Below are 27,325 nucleotides of genomic sequence, written 5' to 3'. Positions count from 1 at the left end.
ACAGAAAAAGATTCATAGAGACAGAGAGAGAAAATAGAGGCAAAAAGAGAGTCTGAAACAGGAAGAAATATTCCTTGTGCTCTGTGCATAAATGAGTAGAAACTTCTTCTGTTACTGGCAGCTTTTGGGATGAATGAATCATGTTTTGAACACGCACCCTGATAATTTACAGCCCACTGATTTCACAGCAAAGACTGACCATTCTGTGGACTTCAGAGAACAATTCATTGTCTTCAAGACCACCTACAACTTGCATGCATGTGCCGTCATTCTAAATTATACCAACTCAGCATTTCCATAAATTCATCTTCTATACATAAAATTCACAGCAGTGTAATTGACCAAATCAAGAAATCTCTTGTGCTTAGAATGACTGCAGTCAAACACAATTTGTTGTATATTTCAAAATAGCTAGAAGAAAGGTTTCTAATGTTCCCAACACAAAGAAATGATAAATATTTCAGGTGATGAATGTATCTAATTAATCTGATTTACTCATTACACAGTGTATGCATGTATCAAACATCACCCCTAAATATGAATAACTTGTATATGAAATATGTATAATCATTATGCATAAATTTAAAAATTAACAAGAAAGGGAATATTCTGTGATTCTGTGCTCAAAAGTGTTGGTTTTAAAGTCACTGATACCTTTAATAACTAGAATTCAAACACAGGTGGTTTGATTCTGTTCTGATCTTTCATTTCATTGGTAAAACCAGTCTAGAGAAGTAAAGGCTGCCAAAAACAAAATCCATGTTAAAAATTAAAAACTGCCAGGCGCAGTGGCTCAAGCCTGTAATCCCAGCACTTTGGGAGGCCACGGCGGGTGGATCCCAAGGTCAAGAGATCGAGACCATCCTGGTCAACATGGTGAAACCCATCTCTACTAAAAATACAAAAAATTAGCTGGGCATGGTGGCGTATGCCTGTAATCCCAGCTACTCAGGAGGCTGAAGCAGGAGAATTGCCTGAACCCAGGAGGCAGAGGTTGCGGTGAGCCGAGATCGCGCCATTGCACTCCAGCCTGGGTAACAAGAGCGAAACTCCGTCTCAAAAAAAAAAGAAAAAAAAATTAAAAACTACAAAATTTAAAAATAATAAATCCTTAAGCAGAGCCTTAAGTATTAAAAGAGAATCTGGTTGTTGAATCTCAAGTGATTAACCAAAGCAAATGTCATCGGTATGAACTGATTTACTTAATTCAATTCCCTATTTTAAGACATACAGATAACTTCACAGCTCAATAAGGATTTAGAAGGAGAAAAAAAAAAATGATGAGGTGGAAACGGCAGAGTGAGATTCGGGAGACCAGGACTTTGGTTCCAGCTGTTAGTATTAAGTAAATTACTTAATTTTGCCTCAAATTATTTTTCTTGTGTATGAAAAAGTGACAGATTTGTGGATCTTTTTTTTTATGTGCATAAAGTTACATAATTTTCTAAAGGAAACTCAGAAGCATCAATCCCTACATTTAATGGAATAATGCATGTAAGATAGTACAGTGCTGGACGCATGCATTGTGATTACTACATTATTCCTTAAATAGTCACAGAGTGCTGCTATAGTATTCTCTATGGACAAAGCTGGCTCTGCTATCAGTTAGCCGGGTGGCTTTTTAAGCAAATGCATTAACCAGTCAATTCATTCATCCTTTTATCCCTTAGCCAGGGGACAGGGGAAGACACAGGGGGAGCCACAGGAGACCCTAGTCTGCCAGTCTGGTTTCCCCTGTCCTGTACTGGAGGCTGCCATCCCAGATGCTTCCTGCCTAGCCCTATTCCAGGCTGAGCGTTTGTTCACACACTTGTGCTTTCCTCCAGGCCTTCCACTGCTGCAACGGTGTTCTGCACTCTTCCATCTTCTGTGCGTTCTCTTCCGTGTGCTCTTCCAACCGTGCACTTATTTCAACTTGAATTTCTGCTTCATATGCTTCTTCATCTGCTTTCTGGTCAACTTTTTCCTTTCTCAGAACAAGTTTCAAGGGAGTACTTGTAAATCTCTGGAACTCTCGAAGGGATTTCATCTCTTTCCGAACTTTTACGATGGTCTTAAGCAATGTTCGATCTTTTTCTTGTTCAGCATCACGCAATTTTCTTGTTTGTCGGATTTCAGATTGATAGTCATTGATGGTTTTTTGGATGGTATCAAGAGACTGATGAGGTTTCTCTGGATCAAGTCCAGTCTGAACAGCATTTCTTAGAGCTTGGAGCTTATCAGTAAGAAATTTTGCCTTGTTTCTCTGGTGGTACTGGTCATATAACTGGGCCAGCTTGGCTGCCAAAATGTGCTCTCAGCTGAAACAGGGATGATGACTGAAGAGTAACCCTGAAATATCAATGTCCAGTTGGAAATTTCCAGGAGGGTCTCCGGATCTGATCATATGCTGACTACTGTGAACATATTTTACTGCCTGTGGGCTTCCAGAAAAGTTCCTGGAAAGATGGTAGTGAACTATAGAGAGTAAAAATGAAGCATTTTGTAGTTGTCCAATAGGTATTAAGGGAAAAAATCAGTAAGCTAATTAAGATCACAGTAATCAAACAAAATTCACTCAAAATAGTACTATTGCAAGTATTATTTGAATTTGAAATTTTTACTCCGGACATTCCCTCAGAGAAAGCTGTGAGAATGAATTTCAGCAGTCTAACTTGGGTGGACTTGCTCTCAAACAGTGCAGGCTCTGTTATAAAAGGCCCCAACCATGTCCCGGGTGGATGCTGAGAACACCCAAAGGGGGGGGGCCCTGACACTCCCACTGAAGAATGCAAGAAAGACCCTCTCAGCCTCCCATAAGCAATGCTGAAACACTGAGCAGAGCAATGAGAGAATTTGACAAGAAATCATGATTAATACTGAAAAAGAATGATATTTTAGAAGGCAAAACTTCTTTCTTAAATAATTGCTGTAGCTACTGTGAATTAAAATGGAGAATAGCATTGGCTTGTAACTGTCCTTAATTTTAGGGTTTACATTGTTTGTTAAAGACTGCTTTCAATTTCCATTTACCAAACTGGAAAGGTCACCGTATTTGTCTCTAGGAAAAAATTCATAATTTATTATGCCAAGAAAATAAGAAGAAAAACTACAGATACAAATGAAACAGATGTCAAAACGAAATGAAAACTGAGAATGTGATAAGTTGTGTTTTAAGTAAATAAAGAAAAAATATTGAAAGCTTAAGTACAAAATCAAATTTATGATTCAAAAAATATTTTTAACCATTGCCTATAACGCCCAAGTCAATGTTTCTAGTTTTGAATGCTCCCCTTGCCGTCACACTTAGACTTCCAGTTGTCTGATGGATATTTCTATCTAGGTGTCCCTTATAAACGTCACTGTCTTTCCCTTCCCCAAAATAAATCTGCTTCTCTCCTAAACTCCCCTTCTGGCATCATCATGTTCTCAGTCACCCACATCAGAAATCCAAAAATTCCAGGTCCTCACATTTTCTCACTTCCCATGCCTAATCACCAAATCTAGCTCTTTCAAGTTTCTTTCTCTTTCTCTATTTCATGCTGTTTGTAGCCAAATTCTAGCCCTCTTAGCATTCCCCCATATAAATACAAAATGTGTATTTCCTTCCTTTAATATTGTTCTAGTTCATTCTCTATACTTCTTCCAGCATGATACACATAAAATGCCAATGACCTGCCAGCTGAAAACTCCTCAGTGCTTCAGTGCTTCCTGCCCACCCTCCTTTCACACACACGCCACAGCTTCCTACTTCTTCACGTGGATGTCACACCCCTGTCACACTGCTCTTGTATGCAGTGCCCTTGTCTACCCCACCCTGCTTTTTACCTAATGCCCATTCCATTTTCAAGAGCCATTTTAGGGGACACCTCCTCTAGGAAGCCTGCTTTTAACACACACAGTCCTCTGGCCCCAGGCTGCATTAGATGCCTTTCCATTCCTTAATGCACCCTCAATATACTTTTATCACACAGAAGTTGGTCACATCTATTTATGTGCCTATCTCTTGCATTTGGAAGATATTCCTTGAAGGCAAGGACTTAACTACCTTTTGCTTCTTAAGAGCCTAGCAATGTTTACTGAACTGAACTGAAAATAAATGAAACTATGGGGGAAAAAATGTATTGGAGGTATGAGAGTATTTTTGAGGATTATAAATGTTTAGGAATAGTAGAAATTTTTTTTCTTACTTAAGCAAATAATACCTCATGGTTTACAAAGTGTTTTCATATAAGTTACACTGTTAGATCCTTAAAATAACCCAAGAAGGTAGGGTAAGGAAGATATTGAGGCTGATAGAGACCCTAAATACATAAGAAATTTCTCCAAAAAGAGAAATATTATTGATTTTTAAAAGGGGAGTGTGTGTGTGTGCACGTGTGTGATGTGTATGTGTGTGTTCAGATAGATCTTCATAAGATCAGAGTTCCAACTTCAAATAAATTCTTCTTCAGTCAAAATAGCCAGTTGGTTTCCTCCATAATTACTAAAAAGTTTTCCCAAAAAAGAAAAACTCTCAATTGTTTATAAAAAATTTTCAATAACCTGTTTCCCTCTTTTCACTATTTTCCAAGCAGATTTTGGAAGACAAACCAGTTAATTCAGATTTCTAAAGACGAAGAGAGAACTAATTTACTCTCACCTTCAGAAGGTGCACTGGGCCTGATGCCTCCCAGATGCTTTTCTGATTTCTGAAGCTATCCTTTTCTCAGGAGAATACCAGCAGCTAAGACCAGCTTTTGTTAAAGTCTTCAGCAAAGAGGGTAACAAATGCTGAGGAAGAATGTCACAAAGATTCCTGAAAAACACACACACACAAGACAATGTAAGTTGTTTTGGGTTAGTTCATTCTATTAAGCTGAGATTTCATCCTACTCTAGTATTAAAAATTGACAAGGGAGACTTCCTACATATCAAATTCCATGATTAATTTTAACCAAGCATGATTGTACTTAATTACATCAATGTCTAATAAATTTTAAGCACCTTAATGGGAACAGGTAATGAAAAAAAGGTAACATAATTCCAATTACACTGCAGTGAAGAACAGAAGTCTAAATTACCCCTAAATAGCAGGAAGCAACTGCACACACAAATCAAAAAGAAAAAAAAGGCACTTGATCCGATTCTACTCTAACGCTTCATGGGAATACACCGTGCTTAACAATCACATCAGCAGCAGGCTGTGGCTGGGAAGAATCTAATACAGACTGAAGAGAACAAACAATGAAGAACTAAGTATTTAATCAAGGTTGACAATGTTAGAGAGGAACTCAGCAATGCAATTACATTTTAGAGGTGGCTTTGAAGGCGGTAAGAAAAGAAGGCATCTGAATAAAGGGGTTGCTGAACACACCATTTTAAGAAAGAAAAAGCATTAAGGTTAAGGCGGAACAGAATAAAACCTTCATTAAATAGAAGCCAACTAACTGGCATGCTTCAATAATATTTTATTAAATATCTCACTTGTATGAGAAAGGTAAAACCACAGAAGAAATGCTTCAAAAAGCTTTTTTTAAAACCAGAATTTGGGGTCCGTCTGTAGTAAGAAGGGCAGAAACCATGAGTTCTAGACCTGCCTCCACCACTAACAGTATGACCTTGGGCTTGCTAAGTGCTTTTCAACTGGATAAGCTTTTAAAAAGTATCGATGGCTGGGCCACATCCAGACCAAATAAATCTCTGACCAATTAAATCAGAATCTCAGGTGGAATGACCCCCAAGTGTCAATATTTCGCAAAAAAAGTCAGGAAAGATATTCTTTGATGACTCCTCTAGCTCTCACATTGTCTTCTCTACACTTCTGACCTGACAACTCGTTTGTTTTAAAATAGATAAAATTTAAGTTGATAGCATACAAAACTTTAAAACTCTATAAATTAGTTCACATTTTCAAAAGGTGGGAACTCAGGGTCAAGAGATACAGTGATTTATGCAAGGTCCAAGCAAAGCAGCAGCATGAGGATGAGGTCAGGTCTTCTGGGGAGGAGAAAGCCAGATGGATCATAAGCCGGGGCCAGACACAGCTCTGTTTCAGGCTGGGCTGGGTATGATTCAAAGACATGAGCCATACTGATGACTAGGCAGTGATGAGGGTCATGGGTCTCTGGGCAGGGATGCATAACCACAGGGTTTCTGCTTTTTAAGGAAAAATAGGCTGGGTCCAGTGACACGCACCTGTAATTCCAACATTTTGGGATGCCAAGGTGGGCAGATCACCTAAGGTCAGGAGTTCAAGAACAACCTGGCCAACATGGGGAAACCCCGTAGCTACTAAAAATACAAAAAATCAGCCAGGTGTGGTGGCACATGCCTGTAATCCCAGCTACTTGGGAGGCTGAGTTAGGGGAATCACTTGAACCCAGGAGGCAGAGAATGCAGTAAGCTGAGATAGCACTACTGCACTCCCTGGGCAACAGAGCAAGACTCTGTCTCAAAAAAAAAAAAAAAAAAAAAACAAAAAAACAAAAAAAGGAACACTAGAAGGCCGGGCACAGTGGCTCACACTTGTAATCCCAGCACTTTAGGAGGCTGAGGCAGGTGGATCATTTGATCCCAGGAATTCAAGACTAGTCTAGGCAGCATGAAGAAACTCTGTCTCTCTTAAAAAAAAAAAAAAAATACAGAAAGAAAAAAAATTAGCTGGATGTGGTGGTGCACACCTGTGGTCCCAGCTACTCCAGAGACTGAGGTGGGAGGATGGTTTGAGTTAGGGAGGTTGAGGCTGCCATGAGCCAAGATCATGCCACTGCACTCTAGCCCGGGCAACAGAGAAAGACCTTGTCTCAAAAAAAAAAAAAAAAGAAAGAAAGAAAGAAAGAAAAAAGAAAAGAAAATAGTAAACTTAGTAGCTAAACTATTGAGCACCTTGTATGAGCTAGACACTGTGCCAAGAAGGGCTTTCATCCTCACGAGAACTCTCTGATCCAGGTACTATTATCAATGCCAGTGTATACATGAGGAAACTAAAGCCAGGAGATATAAGTCTTGTCTCAAAAATGATGGACCTCGAATTTTAGAATTTTAACAAAGCTACTCTCTCTCCTGACCATGCATTGCCTCCAAGAAACACAGTTCCCTTGCAGGCTGGAGGCAAGGCTGCTCTGCCCTGATATCTACTTTGTCTTTTTTGTCTCATGCATTCTCACATTGGAAAGTAGAAACAGAAGTGTCCTGGAATCTCCATGGTGTTTTCAGATTTTCTTAGGCTAAACAACTAAATTTCTGTTGTTTGAGAGAGAATTTTCTTACACACACACTTCTAAATTAGTAGAGTTTGGATGCTGAGATTTCATTACACTGTTTTGGAGAACTTCAGCTCAGGCAGCCATCAGAAGAGTCATCACTGAAAACTGCCCTACATGACTCAGTCCATCATGGTATTTGAGTTTAAATGTCTAAACGAAATCTCTGGAACATCACTCATAATTCACGTATAAAAAATTTTCCTAACATTCTTATATTCATCTTCAATCTCCTAGAGAAGTATTCATGTTGCAGTTTGCTGCCCCATTACATTTACATTATGTAAATTATTTCCCTTCTTTGTATAGAATTGTTATTTACTATAATAAAATCTAATTTACAAATACATTGCATATGAAATATATTTTGTTTAAGCGGCTAATGCAAAAGCATTACTGTTTCTGACACCTTAGGCATATCCTAATTATACTGTGTCAGAATTATCTTCATGGCTCATTTTAATAATAATGTGAAAAGATGGTTCTCATTAGATACCTCTAGGAAGAAATAGAAGAGTGGTAATAAAAATAAAAACCCAATTTTAGTAGATGGAAGGAGCCTGGAAGGTCACTAAATCCAACCATCTATCTGCCTATAGCCCATTCCATTTTTCTCTATGGAACTGGATCTCTCTTCCTGTAGCTCTTACTTATTGCTCACAATTCTGGCCCTTGGAGCAATACCCAGGTTCATATGCTAATGTAAATTTCCCCAGCCACAGCCCACTGTTCAGAAAAACAAGGATAAACTATTGTCCAGAGGTGCTGCTTGAGGCAGGGTGCAGTGGCTCACGCCTGTAATCCCAGCACTTTGGGAGGCTTAGGCAGGCAGATCATAAGGTCAAGAGATTGAGACCATCCTGGTCAACGTGGTGAAACCCCATCACTACTAAAAATACAAAAATTAGCTGGGCATGATGGCACACACCTGTAGCCCCAGCTACCCAGGAGGCTGAGGCAGGAGAATCGCTTGAACCCAGGAGACAGAGGTTGCGGTGAGCCAAGATTGCACCACTACACTCCAGCCTAGCAACAGAGCAAGACTCAGTTTCAAAAAAAAAAAAGGTGCTGCTTGGATCAGGGGTGAGCACCTCAGAGGCTGGTGGATGACTCAGAAGGTATCTTTGTGCGTGCAGAGATATGCTAGAACAAAGATAATAGTAAGACAGGTTGATCAAACCAGCTCTTTCTGGGATTTAGTTGGATGCCAGGAGTCAGAGGAAAACCTACTAAATAAGGAGAGAGCAAAAAGACCATACAAGAGACCACGAGAAAGAGGTGAGTCCCTCGAGGTCATCTCATACCTAACTTTCTACTTTACAGATCCGAAAAGGGCAGCTGTGCAGTAAGTCCCTCCTCCTGAGGGTGTCCTGAGTGAATCTCTGTTTTTCTTTTCTTTTCTTCCTTCCTCCTCTCCTCTCCTCCCCCCCCCTCCCCGTCTCTTCTCTTCTTTCTCTTCTCTTCTCCTTCCTCCTCCTCGTCGTCGTCTTCTTCTTCTTCTTTCCCCTCTCTCTCTCTCTCTCTCTCTCTCTCTCTCTCTCTCTCCTCACTCCCCTCGCTTAGCTCCTGGGTTCAAGCAATTCTCCGGCCTCAGCATCCCAAGTAGCTGGGATTAGAGGTGCTCCCCACCATGCCCAGCTAACTTTGCATTTTTAGCAGAGATGGGTTTCACCATGTTGGTCAGGCTGGTTTTAAACTCCTGACCTCATGTGATCCACCCTCCCTGGCCTCCCAAAGTCCTGGGATTACACACTTGAGCCACCGCACATAGCTGAGTCTCTGTTTTCTATGGCCCTGAGTGCCCAAATTCTTACAGACTAATATTACAGCACTCCATTTACTGCCATTCTTACAGCTACATTTCAGACTGATAGTTAATATTTCCCTAATCTTTTTGTAGGTCTTTTTGTTAGTAACAAGTGAAGGCTTTATTTTCATGACATCAATATTTCACCTTCTTAGATTGGGTCTGTTATCCCAACCTGCCAAAAACTTTTGATTTTCCAATCCTGTCCTTACAAAATATTTGTTATGCCATCATCCATGAGTTAGACAAGAATATCATCCAGCATAACATTCGTGCTACTGATAAAAAACTTCAAAAACCAACAATACAAAATTGGACACAATTTTAAAGAGCAAATAATGGTACCAAAATGCGAAAATCAAATTGTCAGTAAATAAAAATAAATTTATTTTAGTGTATGTCATTTCTTAAAATTAGTAATTACCAATACTCTAAGTTGATTGCCAATTATCCTGAAAATATAATAAGCTACATAAAGCGACATGACCAAGCAATCCATTTGCGGGATAAAGGTTTTAGCATTTACTCGCTACAGATTGCAAAACCCAGAAGAATTAGGTTTCGGCATCATTAGAGAAAATGAGGCCATAGTTGAGATAATTGGCAACTTGAACTTTGTAGCTGGAGTAATTACCTGTGCAGTCGACCAAGAAGTTATGTTTGAGAAACATATTGCAAAAACAGAGCCAAGTTAGCTTCAACCTTCCCTGAGGCAATCATGGAAATTAGCAGAATCTGTCATTTTAGGTCATCGGTATCCCCTTGCCAAAGTGAATTTTTTCTCTGAAGAAGATCTCAACTGCTTTGTCTAATTTAGTTCTCAGTCAGCCTCATAGGATCTCTCCTTATGGTAAAAAGTCTCACACCAAAGGACTTTTTAAATTCTCGTGGCTGCTTTTCTTAGTTTTTCTGTCTCCACCGTTACAGTCAGGTGGTCAAGCTGTCACTTCTCAGGTGGTCAGTATGTCTCCCCAGAGCAATTTAACCCAGCCTCACTCCTCTAATTGGATATGCCTGGTCCTCCCCATGCTGACTCTGGGTAAGGTAAAACTGAAGCACTTCAAAGGGAGGGCCTGATGCACCAGCCTATTAAAAAAGCACATGAGTGAACGTGTGAATTTCACACACTCTCTGATGACCATTCAGAGGCCTTTTTGGCTTGCTTCCTTCTTCTCAGCTGTGCTGAATGGGTAAACTTTTCCTTCAACAACTGGCATTGCAGACCCACTTGGTGTCTCAAGAATTGCAAAGACTCTGACTTGGCAGCTCCTGCTCAAGAACAGAGATAGGAGATAATACCATTTTATGTTCAATGGCATTTTGACATTTATTTTTCACAGAGGTAATCTCATTTCATACAGAAAAAGTGTTTTCCTAGCATTTTACAGATTAAAAAATAAGTTTCAGTAAGGAACTTCTCAATGGCTCATTGTAGCTAGTAAGTGGCAAAGGCAAGACTCCAGGTATTTTGTAATTCTTAGTCCACATCCACTGACCCATAGGTTCATCCATTACTTATGCAGATGAAATAACTACACAGCAATATGTTGAGTGCTTACTCCATTCTGAATACTGTTGTAACTGGTTGGCATATATTTGATCCTCACAACAACTTAATGAGATAGGCAATTTCAATATCCCCATCTAATAGATGAGAAAACTGAGGCACAGAAATAGGACTAATGGCCCAAGGTTGTACAGCTAGTTGGGGGCAGAAAGTGATAAACACAATGAGAGCCATGCCACCCAGAATAAATGTGGAGGAAGCTGTTGGATTTGTTGCTAGGAAGAACACTAAGCAAGTTTTGGAACGTTTTCTGGCATTTCCAGAACAGTGAGACTTTTCTTCTCTTGGAAATCTTGTGAGAAGACATTGGCATCAGAGATGAGAAAAAGATGGCAATTCCAAGAAAAGAGGGAAATGTGATTTTCCCCGTCCCCTCCGCGATAACTATGGATGTGTGAGTGACTTAGCAGCACAGAGAGCTTGCAGCATATGAATCCCATCTGCTGCTTTAATACTTGCTATGTATATTTTCTGTTATTTCAAGCTCTTTTGGACAGATCACACTGGTTGAGTAAAGCAAAGAGAAGAGACTGCTGGCTCATGACCTTACATTTGTGGTTTGTGATTTTGACAGCGGATACCCAGGAAGTTCATGAAGCATAGAGATTTAGCAATATGCTGGGATACCAGTTTGCCTTGTACAAAATCATTGGCTACTGAGCATTCGCACCTCAATGCAGTTTCCTCGTTCTGAGCATGTTTTCAGGTATGAGAAATGAAAGAGCCATGAAGAAAGGAAATGTTCCAGCATTCAGCGAGTAATTTTCGTGGCCCATACTTGGGACTAAGGGCTTTCAGACACCTCTTTGAATCCTCACAATAATCCCATAAGGTGGAAGTTATTACAACAATTTCATATGTGGGCATATTAAGGCACAGAGAAGTCTAGTGACAGACCCCAAAGTCAGAGAGCTTGTCTATGTCAGAGATGGCATTTGAACCCAGGGCTTTCTGATCCTATTGTGGCATGGCCTCTTCCATTTCTGCTCAGAGAATTAAACAAGCAAACATCCAAATAAAAACTTTGCAAAGAGGAAGGAAAGCCACTAGATGACATAACATTTTAGTTAAAGTTAGAAAAGCAGTAACTTTAGATATGTTTGATACGTGGAAAAAACACAGGACCGTTAGTGGAAATGAGTTTGAGGAAAAAGCCAGCAGCCTCTACAAAACCTTTCCATATTTTTGAATTAAGAGGTATCTAGGGTTGGGTGTGGTGTCTCATGCCTGTAATCCTAGCACTGTGGAAGGCCGAGGTGGGAGGATTGCTTGGGTCCAGGAGTTCAAGACAAGCCTGGGCAGCATAGTGAGAACTTGCCTCTACAAATTTTTTTTTTAATATAAAAAGAGATATTTTAAAGTCTAATAAACCCATGGGACTGCTGTGTTCCCAGGAATTCAGAGGTGGAGGGAGAAATGTGTCTAAGATAGGACTATGCCTGGCCTAGCACAGGGGTAAGAACATAACTGCCGTAAATACTGTGAAGGACAGATAAAGGGCTTAGGTGGTCCAGGGCAGAACGTACTTCTGGCTGGAATCAGGCAGTAAATAATGACAACCTCATTAAGACACTGGCAGTCAAGAAAGGGAAAAATTAGAATAACTCTAGGGAAAAGCAGAATGAGAAGTGATTTTAGGCCAGAGGAAATTTGAGCACATCTGTAGGCTGAGATGCAGTAAGAATAGACAGTGAGAGCCAGCGAAGCTGCAAATTGGCAAGAGTGAACAGAGGCAAAGCCTCATGTAGAGGGCTGGGAATAAGGGACACACAGGGATTAGGCAGTTTCTGCTGTACTTCAGCCACACGTTGTGCATATCATAAAACTTTAAACTACTTCAACATGGTAAGGGGTACAGAGTCCCATTTCCTGTCTCCTTCCACGTTGCAGAGAACACTCCTCAGACTGAAGCTTTTCTGAAATGGGCAAGAATTATCACAACAGCCCATATGCAGCAACCTGCTTATTTGCATATTGCCCAGTCTTCTTACTGGAAAACAGTTGGAGTCAGTCAAAATGAAATGAAATGCCAGCACACTTCAACAGTAATACAAATGCCATGCAACCTCGAACTTGAGTTAAATAGAATAAACAAAACAATTTGCTTTGATGACTCTGAAAAGCAACTGAACTTGTTCCAACTTGAGCAGGGGTTTGTTTATTTTGCTTAGCTCCAGTCATTTATTCAAATCGCTCAAGAAACATTTAGTGAGAGCCTACTGGGTAATGCATACTGGTATGAAGCTAGACTGCTAATGATTTTTATATTCTTCTTTCATTTCTACTGGATTATTTTAGACAGGGTTTCATTTTTAGGTGGGGGAATATCTGAAGCTGATGTTTAATAATATTTATTCTTTCTGATTAAAAAACTATTTTCATTTTCCAAAATGTAAAAAGTACAGAAAAAAATTTTTAAAAGAAATTTAAACATTTTCTCCTACCACCAGAAATAACAGTTGTTCATGCTCTGGTGTATGTTTTCCAGGTCTTTTATTTTTCTTGTGTGTCTGTATACACACTGTTTTCAGAATATAAGTGGTATCATTCAGCACACACTGGTTTATCAACCTGCTATTTGCACTTAACCAAACACAATATTCCCAACTCAATAAATATTCTATAAAATTATTTTTTAGTGTCTAAATGATATTCCACCATATAAAGAAATCATATCCATTTAATCACTGCCCTAATATTGGATATTAATGTTATTCCAATTGGCTGACTTTTTATATCATTTTTTAAAGGTTCGTTATTTACTAGCACTGGCTGAAAAACCACCAGTAAGATTGTTCCACAGAATCTGATACGCGGATTCCCCATTATTCAACTGGGAAGTTCCATTTTTCTCATCTGAGATTGTGACCAACTGAATGAGAGGATTTCAGGCCAAGTATCTGCCCACAGCAGAGCCAGCCCAAATGCCCACGTAGATCTCACCTTTTCCCATCACAGCCCTGCCCTCACCATTTGCTGTAGATCTGAAGTTTGACAGTGAGTAGTCTGCCTGATTGGAAGGGAAGAACAGCTGTATGTTATATGCTCAACCAGTTCATGGTTTTGAGGCTCTACTGCAGTAGCTCTCAGCTCTGCTGGGCTTAGGAATCACCTGAGCAGGTTTTAAAACCACAGGTGATATGTTTACTATCTTGATTGTGTTGATGGTTTCACAGGTGTATGTTAAAATTTATCAAATTATCAAATTGTCTGTTTTAAATATGTGCAGTTTGTTGTATTTAATTATGTCTCAATAAAGCTGTTAAAAAAGTAAAGTTCCAGATGGCCAAAGCCCACAATTGAGATTCCAATTTAATTGGTCTTGGGTAGGACTCCCCAGGTGGTTTTAAGGTGAGGCCAAGAACTACTGATCTAATATATAATGAATCTTTCCAAATTTAAATTGATGTGATTGATATAAAACTGAAAAGGGAATATTTTTAAATAAGTGATTTTACCATTTTCAACTACAAATAATAACAGAATTGTTTTCTTTATTTAAAAAAAAAAAAAAAAAACAAAAAAAAAACCTGCCACCCATCAAAGAAATTTAGAAATGTCCTTTAATGATTTGTAATAATTCATTAATCCAATCTTTAAAAGCCTATTATGTACTAGGTACTATGCTAGGTAGCACATAGATCATATGTATGTATGGAATTGACAATTTTAAGAGCCCAACATTCTCTTAAATGAATTTAAACTAGATGAAATCCATAAATTATTGATTTGTCTAGGAAAAACTAAACACAGAAAATGTAAAAATGAACGTGTTGTGGCCCTATTTGGCGATCATGGATTCTCTATGAGTGCCATTCAAATCCAGGGGGTTTTGCTCTATTTGCCAAGCCGCTGAGCTGGGCACAAGCTTTTTAGCAAGAATGTGAGAAAAGCTGTCCCGGAAAATTGGAAGCTTCCTGCCAGAGGGCACCATCCTCCCCTCCTGACATATGAGGTTCTATGCCAGTGTCTTCACATACAGATATGACAGCTTCATATCTACAATAAAATAGCCAAGGCCTCTTATTAGGGAAAATTAATATTCAATATTAGCTCACATATGTCTTTACTCTGTTACTAATAAGAAACCTTGAACATAATTAGTGTTGGCTTTGAATGGAGTTTGGAACTGCACCCAGCTGGAAAGGGGCCATGGAGCATTGGGTTTCATTCCTCACCAAGCTGAGCACTCTCTGAAAGGGATTAGAAGGGAAGGAAATGGAGCTGACCCTCATTCAGAAAGAAATGCCCTCCCTGAGTTCACTGGGATGATTGTGGAGGCAGGGCGGGTAGGAGGAGAACTGGGACTGTCACCCTCCTCAATTCCTTGTCTCCTCCCACCTCTATAAGGCACTGCAAAATGAAATTAGGTGAATAGAGCATGTGGGCTGAGGAATGAGGGGTGTGACATATTCAGGGGTGCTTCCGTGAGGCAAGGTGCAAAACACCTGCCTAGAAAGAGAAGGTAGCTGAGGAGTCTCACACGGCCCCAGTGGAGTGAGACTAGCTTTGGTCAGAGGTTGGAGGCCAGGCAGGAATTCAAGGTTAGGATCAATGCGTGCAGAGTATAAAGAGAAATGTAAATTGTAAAAAGGTAGGATTTCCAGATTGCTAACCGCTATCACTGCCTCGGCTAAAACAAAACAACAATGAATGTTTTTTTCTAAATAGAAATGGATGACATATTTTTTATCCTGCATAGGAAAGAAAGTAAGGCCATCTGGCAACTTTCAATAACTAGCTCAATGCATTGCACCGCCCCCTCCTATGAACAGCCTGCAACAGCCACACTCATACTAAAATGTGAAGCTTGACACTTCCTTCCTAAACTTCCCCATCTGTTCTGACATCCCCTGTTGACCTCTCTCCAGAGCCTCTTTAGATCTCTCCCTGGGTCACTCTTCAACTCCATCTTCACCCCTGGTGCCATCTCTCACATCATCATCCCAGTCTCCAGGCACTAGGCCTGAGGACAGGTCCCTCCTTCTTCATCCTGATGCCCAGCTCAGGGATCCAAGAACCCATTTTGGGGGAGGGGGAGCATGATGCTCCCCCACCCACTGCATTGTTCTGGCGGTTTCAACATCATCTTATACGTAACTTGTAATAGGTCCTTATTTCAGTGGTGAGAAATTAAAATTTAGCAAAATTTCCTCTGGCAAAGAAACCTCACACCGCATAGAAGCTATGAACAAAGGTTATGTTTACCTTGTTAGATAAAATAATATGCATAGAGTTTTGGAGAATACCTATATTCTAACACTATCTATAATTTCTTGTTCTCACTACTAAACTCTAAACAAAAATTATGTTTTGCATATTATACCTTTCTTTTTAGGACGTTGTATTTGAATGACTGATCTCCCACTAAATCAAGCCAAATATGTGTCTCACCTTTGACTTATTCCTGCCACTGTCTTGGGTTTATTTTTAAATCATTACAAAAAGAAGAACACTGAGCTATTAAAAACTATTGGCATACCCAGCAAATAGTTCCTGACTCAAGAGACTCTCAAATCCAAATTCTTCATTGTATTTTAGCACAACTGCCACAACTGTGCAGACATTGAATTTTCAAGTTAAAAAACTTATTAAATAATTCTAGACACTGTGACTGTATTTCACCCAATTTCTTATTGAGAAAAGCCTTGTTATAGTGGTTGCAGTATGAATTCATACTTATCCCACAAACCTTTAAAACATTACCAGCCATTTCATAGAAAGACTGGGGGATAAGTTTCTTGGAGAAGAGATGAAGTTGAAATGTGAGAGTGCTCTTTAAATTTGATGAGTTTCTGGGAGTACAGGGGTTGGCAGTCCTCACTGTACATGAAACTCCCGGGGGCACTTTCAGAAACAGTTCTGATGCTTGGGCCCCAATCCCAGGGATTTAATTGGTCTGGGGTAGGGACTGAGCCTTGATCAATTAAAAAAATTTTTTTTAAATTATACTTTAAGTTCTTGCATACATGTGAAGAATTAGTATCATGAAAATGGCCATACTGCCCAAAGTAATTTATAGACTCACTGCTATCCCCATCAAGCTACCATTGACCTTCACAGAACTGGAAAAAAAAAACACCTTAAACTTAGTATGGAACCAAAAGAGAACCTGCAGAGCCAAGACAATCCAAAGCCTTGATCAATTTTTAAAGCTCAATCTGATGTGTGTTAGAGGTAAACCTTCCCTGAAGGTAGGTTTTACTTCAATAGAGTTCTAAGAACTTTGTAAGAAGAACTGTCCAAGGACAGAACAAGTCACCTGGTGAGGGCCAAGTCCTTTGCCACAGCACGTATGGAAGGACGGTCTATATGCCTGAGCCCCTATCAGGAATAGTGGAGAAAGCGGTCCAGCATTGGGTGAAACGGATTTTTTCTACACTGGTTCTACCTTGGGTAAGTATTTAAGGTAAAACAAGCAAAGAAGAACGTCTCGTTTTCTATGTCATCCTTGAAACAAAAGAGTTTCTATAACATCTTTCATATCATCCCCATAAAACTTGTTAATTTGCACATAGAATCAAGTACAAAGTTTTGTTCCATTTTCAGTATTACTCTATTTTTTAAAAAACTTTTCTTCTACAATGAATTGATTATATTCTAATTGTTGATACCTTTTTCCAACTTTCCAATACTTCAGCCTGTGAAAGTCCTTTTTAAATCAGTTGGCATTTATTTTTTTCTTCAATTTGTAAAAGTAATTCCACATCCCAAATGTTCCGTGAAATGTTATTAATATAGAACTACCTGTGGCTTTTTCTCCAACTATCTTTTCTTTTTTTCTTAAGCACTAACATGAACATTCTTCTAACCTTTTCTGGGAGATAAATTTTGGCTCTAATTTAAAGGATGATACCCTTGAGGGCTTTTTCCCCTCAATTTTAAACACTTGCAGAAGCCAACAGAATAAAAAGGAAAAGCTCTCTCAGTGTATCTATCATTAGGTTGGGATTTTTGAAGTTTTGCTTTTTGTTGTTTCTTTACAATTGGGTTGATGTTAATACTATATGCTATTTTACGACTTACTTTTTAAATGTTACATTATGTGTTGAGATTGTTCCATATCAGTACATGTGGGCCTAGATCTTTTAACAGCCACATAGTATGGCTGTACCTGTTTCGTAACCATTCCACTGACAGTTCATTGTTGACAGATACTTAAGTTGACCCATTTTCTTTAAGGAAACAAAACTACAATGAACAATCTTGTAAATATGTTTGTGTATACACAGATCCCTCAAAATGGAATTTTTGGCTCGATGATTATTTACATTTAAAATTTTGATTACAAAAAATTAATTGGCCTCCAAAAAGGGTATCATGATTTATACATTCATAAATCCATAAGAAAACTGTTTCTCTGCCTTGCTGCTGACACTACATACCATCAATTTTCATTTTTCTAATCTCAAAGGCAAAAGAAACAACTGAGTCTTGCCAAAGATTAGAGTATAAGCCAAAGTATAAACAATTTTCTAGACTGTTACTAAATGTTATTAAAAAGATGATGAAGCTAAACTATCACAACAGATGTCTGAAAGTTACACCCAAGCCTGACATTTTGCTCAGATTCTAAGATTCTGTGAGACCTTTGCAGTAACTCCTTCCTCTTTTTTCCCCCTCATAATTATTTACTTTTTATCATGTTTTTAATGTTTTTTGACATATAAAACTTTATATATTTATAATGTACATTATGTTTTGAAATATATATGCACTGTGGCATGGCTAAATCAAGCTAATAAACATATGTATGTATTACCTCCCATGTTTATCATTTTTATGGTAAGAACACTTAAAACCCATTCTCTTAGCATTTTTCAAGAATACAGTATGTTGTTAATAACCATAGTCATCATGTTTTCTAATAGATCTCTTGAACTTATTTCTCCTAACTTGTTTTGTATCCTTTGACCAACATCCCCCCAACCCACTCCCTTCCCACCACCCCAGCCCCTGGTAACCACCATTCTACTCTCCACTTCTATGAAATCAACTTTTTAAAGATTCTACAGGAAAGTAAGATCATATGGTATTTGTCTTTCTGTGCCTGGCTTATTTCACTAAACGTAATATCCTCCAGGTTCATCCATGTTGTTGTGAATGACAGGATCTTATTCTTTTTATGGCTGTATAGTATTCCATTATCTATACAGACTGCATTTTCTTTATCCATTCATCCATAGATGAACACTTAGGTCGAGTCCATATCTTGGCTATTGCGAATAGTGCTGCTATGAACACAGGAGTTCAGATATCTCAACATACTGATTTCATTTCTTTTGGATATATGCCCAGTTGAATTGTTGGATCATATGGTAGTTCTATTTTTAATTTTCTGAGGAGCCACAATACTACTTTCCATAATAGCTGTGCTAGTTTACATTCTCAACAACAGTGTACAAGTGTTCTCTTTTCTCCACATCCTTGCCAATACTCCATACCTTTTATCAGTCATTCCAACAGGTGTGAGGTGACATCTCACTGTGGTTTTAATTTACGTTTCCCTGATGATTAATATGTTGAGCACTTTTTCATATATCTATTGGCCATTTCTATGTGTTCTTCTGAAAAATGCCTATTCAGGTGCTTTGCCCATTTTTTTACTTGGGCTGTTTTCTTGTTATTGAGTTGTTTCAGTTCCTTATGTATTTTGGATATTAACCATTTATCAAATGTATGGTTTGCCAATATTTTCTCCCATTCCAAATAATCCTTTCCTCTTTATAAATTCTTACCACTACAACCTTGGAAACACAACTCAGACAACTCAAAACTCACCTCATCCAGGAAGCCTTAATTACCTTGATCTCACACATTTTTATTCTTCCTTTACTCTGATCCTTCAACACATATGTATTTAGTCTAAACTGGCTTTTAGATTTCCCTTTGTATCTCCACTAGTACCAGTAAGACAGGAATATAGGGGACAATTAACCCACAGACATCAATAAATATTTATTAAGCATTTATTATATTTAGTTATCCAGCCAATATTTATTTGGTGCTGTATTGAGTCCAATTTTTCTGCTTTCCCAGGTTTGCCTGCCCCTCTCCGCATTATTCCTCTGGCTGCTTACTCAGTTCAAAGTCCCTGCCATGGCCACCATCTTCTCTCCCAACACCATCAGCTGTCTTACCCTCTCTGTAGCTGATGGCTCGACTCAGCCTCTGTCATGTCCACACTGCAGCATGAGCTATAGCCCTGCACCTTCATCCTGTGCAACTGCTATGGCAGAGTCTCTGGCTTCTTGAACCTCTTCTGGATTCCAACAAAGCACCCTGCTGTGGGGTATAGGATCTGGCTTCCCCAGAGACTGACCAGATGGTCATGGTAACAAAACCTAAAAACAGGAACTTAAAACTTAATAGGGTAAACTTGGCCAATAAGAGACAGGAGACAAGAAGGAGCTAAAAGATCAATTTCTTGCCATTCCATCTTGTGAAAGATTATTGCAAGGTACAGTGATCCCAAAGACCTGTCTTCAAAAGAGTGTGTGTCATGGGGCAACTAGGTGTGTTGCCTTGAGAAGCTCTGGACAGCTTAGTAAAGCACTATCACGTGTTATACTTGTCTGGCATCCCCCATTCCCTCACTATTTTTGTCCTGGAATTCCATCTCCTCATAAAGCCTTCTCAAGTGAGCTCAGATTCTGTTTTCTAGGGAACTGAGGCTAAGACAATTATCTACATAAACTCTCCACTCTACATTAGACTAGCCCTAAGGGTATAAAAGAGGTATAAAAGAAATGAATCCTGTCCACAACAACCTCACATTCTAACTGGGGAGGCCAGACTCTCCCCATGTAACAATAAGCAAAAAAGACAAAGGAATGAATGAATGTAATCTGAGGGCAAATTGTGCAGAGGTTTAGCAAATGGGAACCATTTGATACTACTCTGTGTACAGGGCCCAGAATAAATACAAAAAGTATTCACAGAGAAGAGAAAAATCATCAGATCTCACCAGATCAGACTGCTAGGGAACAGAGGCTTAAAGAAAGGCTGGGCAGACAAAGAAGTGGGGAAGACTTCAGGGAGTATGTTCCCTGGAGAAAAGTCACCTTGGAGAAGCCAGCACAGCCACAACAGTGGATATGGTAAGCAGAAGCAGGGAGAGGCAGAAGGACAATGGGCTTCCCTGAGCAGAGGAGCTTGCTGGGGAGCAGCAGGGCGAGTCCAGTGTTCATAGCAGAGGGCTGTGGAAGCATGACAGAGTGGTTTTCAGGTGAAGGACATTTGCTATTCCTCATATTGCCACAGAAGAGAGGAAAAAGAAAAAACACTCCATTTCTTAGGAGGTTGCAGTATAATATTCCCAGCTTCTCCCACGCCCTTCATCACACCTGTGAGCCATGAGCATGAGGAGTCTGGAAGGAGAAATTAGGTTGTCTTGGCCCTGAGCCTTCAGCTCTCTCTTTTGTATCTGCCATCTGGCAACGAGGGTGGCTTTCCTCGGCAGGCCTGCCTGTGTGAGCAACAGCCTGTGGTGGGACCTTGAGGGTGACAATGTCTAATGGAGAAGGAGGTTACCAGGCAGCCCTTGTGGCCACACATATAATCACTTCCCCAGTCAGCCTGAACTGTAATTAAGTTGGCACTTCTCCTTCAATTTGGTTTTTGCATTGTCTTTCTCAAACAGTGCACACTGGGGAGGAAGACAGGGACATTATTTAATGACTTCCTAAAACATCAAAAGGGGGCTTAGATCTGATGCAATGAGAAATGTGCAAGGCAAGAAAGAAGCATGATAAAAAGAGATAATAAATGCTTCTTGATTAAGTGGTTGCCCTACATCTTAATTTCCACTCATAAAAAGGAGAAGGAAGGCTGGGTGCAGTGGCTCATGCCTGTAATCCCAGCACTTTTGGAGGCCAAGGTGGGTAGATCTTCTGAGGACAGGAGTTCAAAACCAGCCTGGCCAACATGGCAAAACCCCATCTCTACTAAAACTACAAAAAATTAGCCGGGCATGGGGGCAGGCGCCTGTAATCCCAGCTACTTGGGAGGCTGAGGCAAGATAATTGCTTGAACCCAGGAGATGGAAGTTGTAGTGAGCCAAGATCACATCATCGCACTCCAGCCTGAGCAACAAGAGCACAACTCTGTCTCAAAAAACAAAAACAAACAAATAAACAAAAAGGAGATGAGAGGGCTCTGTGGCTTCCACATGGCTGCTCTTACGTAGTTCTTTTTACCCTCCAGTGTTTTTCGCAGTGGCCCTCTCTGGCTGTATTTCTCTCATGAAATTCCCTTTTCCTCTGAGAGATGCTGCAAACATTTCAGAAACATTTCTCTTGCTTCTTCCAGTCCAGAAGAATGACTCTTCCATGATAAAACAGGGCCAGCTGCTGATGTAAGCCCATCCCTCCAAACCAGCATGACTAAGATATTCATCTTCATGCAGCAAGAATAACTACAGGAGATTTGAATGCTGCATTTGCTTTAAATAAAACTGCAGATGCAATTCCAGGAGTAGGCTAGAGACAGCAGAAAAATGGCACATTTCTTTTATAGTACCATAGTGTCTATTTTAATCAGTATATTACAGATGTTTTGAGATATTCCAGCAAAATTGACATGGTTGACAACACTAGACAGAATTGCCTCACAGGGGAAAAAGAGGAAAAGATTAAACCACAGACGTGTGGAAAAGGAACCTGCTTTGTCAGAACTATGCTTTGTCATCACTGCTGAGATCAGAGAGCTGTTTCTATGGCAGCAGGCAACACGTTCTGGCCAGGAGACAATCATGTAGGGATTTTTAATTTCATTTGATGTCGAACTGCCTACTACTTTGGGAAAGAGACAAATAATGATAATAAAGTCTCCCTTAACTAGACAGATTCATGCCCCCAAGGAAAATCTTGGGTATTTATAGTATGTTTTTCAAGATTTGAATTTTATGTCTGGGTAGTTGAAGGCATGGAACCTTCTCCAACAAGGCAGAATGAAACCAGTAAAAATGAAAGGAAACTCAGATGAAATTTCAGTCACTGGAGAGCAGTTCACACACACTGTTAATTGCTATTGCCAATCATAATTAAGGGAGGTTTCTCCTGGATGGCACTAGCCCTGCTATCAAACAGCACCTACTCTTGCAAAACATTGGAGGAGGTTGTCCTTTATCACAGGTCCCTCCCATTTCAGCTCCATGCTGTTCATTTCCCTGAGCAATTAACTGACAACATTACAAATACATATTCTCCAGAGAAATTCCTAGTTTGGGAACATCACTTTTCAGATGTTGCTACTGTTGTCACTGACCATTTATTTCAATGTTTTCCATCTTCCCATAAAGGGTAAGTGATGGCGGGTGCTGTGGCTCATGCCTGTAATCCCAGCACTTTGGAAGGGAGGGCCAGTGGGTCACAAGGTCAGGAGTTCGAGACCAGCCTGGCCAATACGGTGAAACCCCATCTTTACTAAAAATACAAAAAAATGACCCGGATGTGGTAGCACATGCCTGTAATCCCAGGTACTCAGGAGGCTGAGGCAGGAGAATCACTTGAACATGGGAGGCGCAGGCTGCAGTAAGCTGAGATCGCACCACTGCACTCCAGCCTGGGCGACAGAGCAAGACTCCATCTCAAAAAAAGAGAGTAAGTGATTGAATGTCTCATCATTCTCTGCTTTTGTAACACAACGCACTTCCCCGAATTTGATCAAATAATACTGGTGCTTCTAAGGATCCTTTAAGCTAACAGTCAAGAGTAGCCTATTATAATTGCTGTGAAGATGTCTTAGTTTGTTCTATATTGTTATAGCAGAAAATCTGAGACTGGGTAATTTATAATGAACAAAAATGTATTAGCTCACAATTTTGGAGACTGAGAAGTCCAGTATCAAGGTGACGGCATCTGGTGACGACTTTCTAGTTGCATCGTCTCATGGCAAAAGGCAAAAGGACAAGAGAGAGCAAGAAAGAGACATGGAAGGGGGCCAAACTCATCCTTTTATAATAGTAACAATCCTACCTGAGGGTGGAGGCCTCGTGGCCTCATCATCTCTCAACAGTCCCACCTCTCAATATGTTACAAAGGCAATTAAATTGCAACATGAATTTTGGAGGAGACAAACATCCTAACCATAGCAAGAGAAAACATAATTTTCTGGTAACAAAGGTAAATATTCTAGCAATTTGACTGGGATTTCCTATCATAATGGCCTATATTTTTTTCTTTTTAATTTAGATATCCAGACTGAACTTCTAAATTTCTGGACAGTAGGCAGATGGCTCTTCTCTTTCTTTTTTACTCTCTCCTGCTCTCTTTCTGTTTCTTTATTTTTTGTTTTGCAAGTTATAGAGGTGACACTGGTGTTAATACCTGGTTAAACACCAGTCACAGATGGTCACTCATTGCCCATCTTTCTGATACTATGGCAGCCCTTAAGCTGCAGTGAATTAACAACGTGTACACAAAGTGGGCAATAATTTTCAACATCACGCACCAAACCTTTTGGCCTTTTAGCACTGAAAGTTGCTATCACTAACACTGGGCCAATGGGATGCACCGTGACTTAAGCAGAGGAGTAAAAGCACCTGGAAGCCCCTCTGCTCTTACATCATGCTCACAGAAGCAACACCTGTGACATGCAGACCAAGCAGTGACTTCCTGGTGACCAGAAGAGGTGTGGGCACACAAGTCTTTGAATCATGGCTACCACACAGATCTGTATTTCTTTGGTCTTCCCCACAGTTCAAGGCCAGTGGAAAGGGACTTGCTGACTTGTATTTCTGGAGATTCTCCCCAGAAATTGTTAGAAATTCTCTCACGAAACAAAAGATTTATGTGCTTTCATGAAGCACACACTATCAAAGCATATTTTAAGAAAGACAAGCCCAATCACAGAAGAACATGCAGAAGAGCATCTTCAGGGACACCAATCACAGCTAGGATCTTTGGACAAATGTTTTCTTGAAGAGCATAATAGACGGGACAAGCGATGACAATTTGTCTTGAAGTGGTCAGCACCACAGCCTGCCTGTGAAAGCCGCACTGGCCTGACCACACACTGGCTGGCAGGGGAGATGTTTTTTATCTGGTATATATATTACACACATACACACACAAGCACCGAAAGTTGCTATCACTAAGAGTATATACATATTCACCCATGTGTGAACAACTATTGAGCCCTTAAGCACTTAGAAAATACACCACCATCCTCATTTTCAAGGTATAATATAGGCCAATACTTAACATGATGGATTAAAACTGTTTAATTTCAACATTTTAATATAACTGTGTAGATCTGTTTTCTGGCTTATCTTTCCAGCATAAAACTTTATTTGACCATTAGTGTATAGGCTTTTGAGTAAAAATATTTGTTACTAGATGACACAAGTCTGATAACATCGTGCCAAACAAACATTGTGGGGGAAAAAAATCTGCTCAAAATTAGAAAAACCGAGTTTTTCAAGAGTGACTCTTCTCTACCCGTAACTTCCAAAAATAACCCCCAGTCCTTCTGACATTGAAAGGTACTAATAGGATATATGCATACTTAAGTAGTTTCACTGAAAAAAAAGAAAAATCACCGTATTAGGGCTTATCACATGTATTTCCTTTCATCGATGTCTGATTCATTGCTTCATCTTTTCTTTAAGTAAAAGGACTGCCCTCAACCCCATAACCGTTCTTAGAAGATAACGTTAGTATTGTATTCCTACAATATGCTTCTCATCTGGCAGTTAATTTCTCCAGAGGGTACTGCAGATACTATTTTCAGATAATCTCCAATTAGCTTCTTCTGTTCTCATGTACATCCTCCTTCTCTTATCATATTTCTTTTTTTTTTTTTTTTTTTTTTTTTTTTTTTTTTTTTTGAGACGGAGTTTCACTCGTTAGCCAAGCTGGAGTGCAATGGCGCGACCTCGGCTCACTGCAACCTCTGCCTCCTGGGTTCAAGCAATTCTCCTGCCTCGACCTCCTGAGTAACTGGGACTACACCACCATGCCCAACTCATTTTTGTATTTTTAGTAAAGACAGAGTTTCACCATGTTGACCAGGATGGTCTCGATCTCTTGACCTTGTGATCCACCCGCCTCAGCCTCCCAAAGTGCTGGGATTACAGGCGTGAGCCACCGCGCCCGGCTTAACATATTTCTTAAATTGCAGGGCAGAAATATGATTTACATTGCCTTTCATTTACCTCACTCCTTACCTGTTTACCTGCTTGCTACAGATTTTGCATTTTCATATCCAAAATCCAACATAAAATAAAGCCACATGTTTCATCAAATGTTGCTCTTCCCATCTGAGCTCACTTTGCATTCAGTCTTTATCTTGATGAGTTTGGCAGGGTATTTTGAGGTATATATTATATGGTACTCACAAACAGCCATGCTTAAGACATACAAGAGTGGGTGCTCACCTAGGTGCTCTCATTTCAAAGACACTTCTTTTCCCTCAAGAAAGTTACATGTCTCCACTTTCATGTCCACACCCAAAATTCCTTTATCCAAGATAAAACTTTAAACATCAAAACTAGAGATATAGTTTAAATCAGAGAAGGTAAATAATTTAAATTTTCACTAGTGGATTAAAGTTGGATTTTTTCTTGAGAACAGGTTTTGATGTCGGGGTGAGGGTGTCCAGTAGGCCTTAAGTCTCTCCAGGTGCACCTCAGAGAAGAGAAATGAGTATATGTACAAAGGAGAAACTGAGGCCACTGAATACACTTCACTTGGTTTTCCATTTTATGTGCAACCGTCATCTTCTAATTATTCAGTGGCAAGCCAAGAATTTACAAATTTAAGTACTTACAAATTTTTTAGTTCCATCATTTGTATGTGTGTGTATGTTTATTTTTAATTTTCAAATATTTGAATCTACAAAAGGATATCCTTTCAGAACATCTGTACCCCATTGAGGAATCTGGGAAAGAGAACAGAAGTGGACTGAAACATGTTGGTCTTATCTTTGTCTGACCTCTATGAATATTTTGATCAATCATCAAAAATACCTATTTTAGTGGATATTACTACAGAGATTCTGCTTTCCAGACACACACAAATTTTTGCAGACACTTGATGTCTGATGAGTGTCTCTTTTATGCGTTTCCTCTTCTGAGAAGATCTCTATCCCTAAACAGTGAGCAATACTTTGCTAAAAATAAGAAACAGTCTGAGTGTTCTGAATGAATGGAAAGGTGTTACCAATATATGAATTGCTGATCTTTAAAGTAAAAAAATAGGCAATAGATTCTTACCCACATTGTTTCTAGCCACTAATTTTAAGGAAATCCTGGAGCCTTTTACAAGAAGGGGAGTTTCTCAGCTAGATGGGAAGGTAAGGTAACAATTTCCCCATTCACAAAACATCTCCCATCTCCAGGAGTACCCACCACCCAACTACTCATTTTATACTTATTCTATGTGAATTTACATTGTGACTTGGCATTTTTAGGCATCCGTGATTCCTACTGGTTTCCTTTCGTCCCCATTGGCTTCCTTTCTAAAGTTTTACTGACTCTCCCAAAGGCTAAAGTAAAAACCCAATTAACGCGTGGATAACCCAGATGTTTCATGCCCTTAGTTTTACATCCTTTTCATTGCATGGTACTGTCTTGGAGCTCTTTAAGGAAGCATCTTTCAAAATCTTGTGTCTGTGAGAGAGAAAACAGCCAGGGAAGGAAGTGTAGAATGGGAACAAACTATTCATGATAAATATCTCTTTAATATAGTAAGAGCATGTTGGTAGAAAAATAAAGACTCACAACTG

The 27,325-nt window shown here is 39.6% G+C and overlaps 1 protein-coding gene across 32 annotated transcripts in view; it reads right to left on the bottom strand.

Moving 5' to 3' along the window:
• The window catches only part of NRCAM (neuronal cell adhesion molecule), a 325,308-nt gene that overhangs the window by 256,395 nt on the left and 41,588 nt on the right, over nt 1-27,325 (bottom strand). For 27 of the 32 annotated variants that reach the window (XM_039472686.2, XM_010344135.3, XM_010344128.3 and 24 more), the window contains exon 2: nt 4,622-4,777. The exons of 2 other annotated variants lie outside the window; for them this stretch is intronic. The gene's annotated coding sequence lies outside the window, so the exon portion shown is untranslated. Of the gene's footprint in view, nt 1-4,621; nt 4,782-27,325 lie in introns of those variants that run through there. 3 more of the 32 variants (XM_074379235.1, XM_074379228.1, XM_074379229.1) reach the window with 1 other exon arrangement.

The sequence above is a fragment of the Saimiri boliviensis genome, chromosome 10 (assembly GCF_048565385.1).
Source record: "Saimiri boliviensis isolate mSaiBol1 chromosome 10, mSaiBol1.pri, whole genome shotgun sequence".
Taxonomy (NCBI): domain Eukaryota; kingdom Metazoa; phylum Chordata; class Mammalia; order Primates; family Cebidae; genus Saimiri; species Saimiri boliviensis.
The sequence above is the reverse complement of the archived record's forward strand: the minus strand, read 5'-3'. Positions and strand labels throughout refer to the sequence as shown.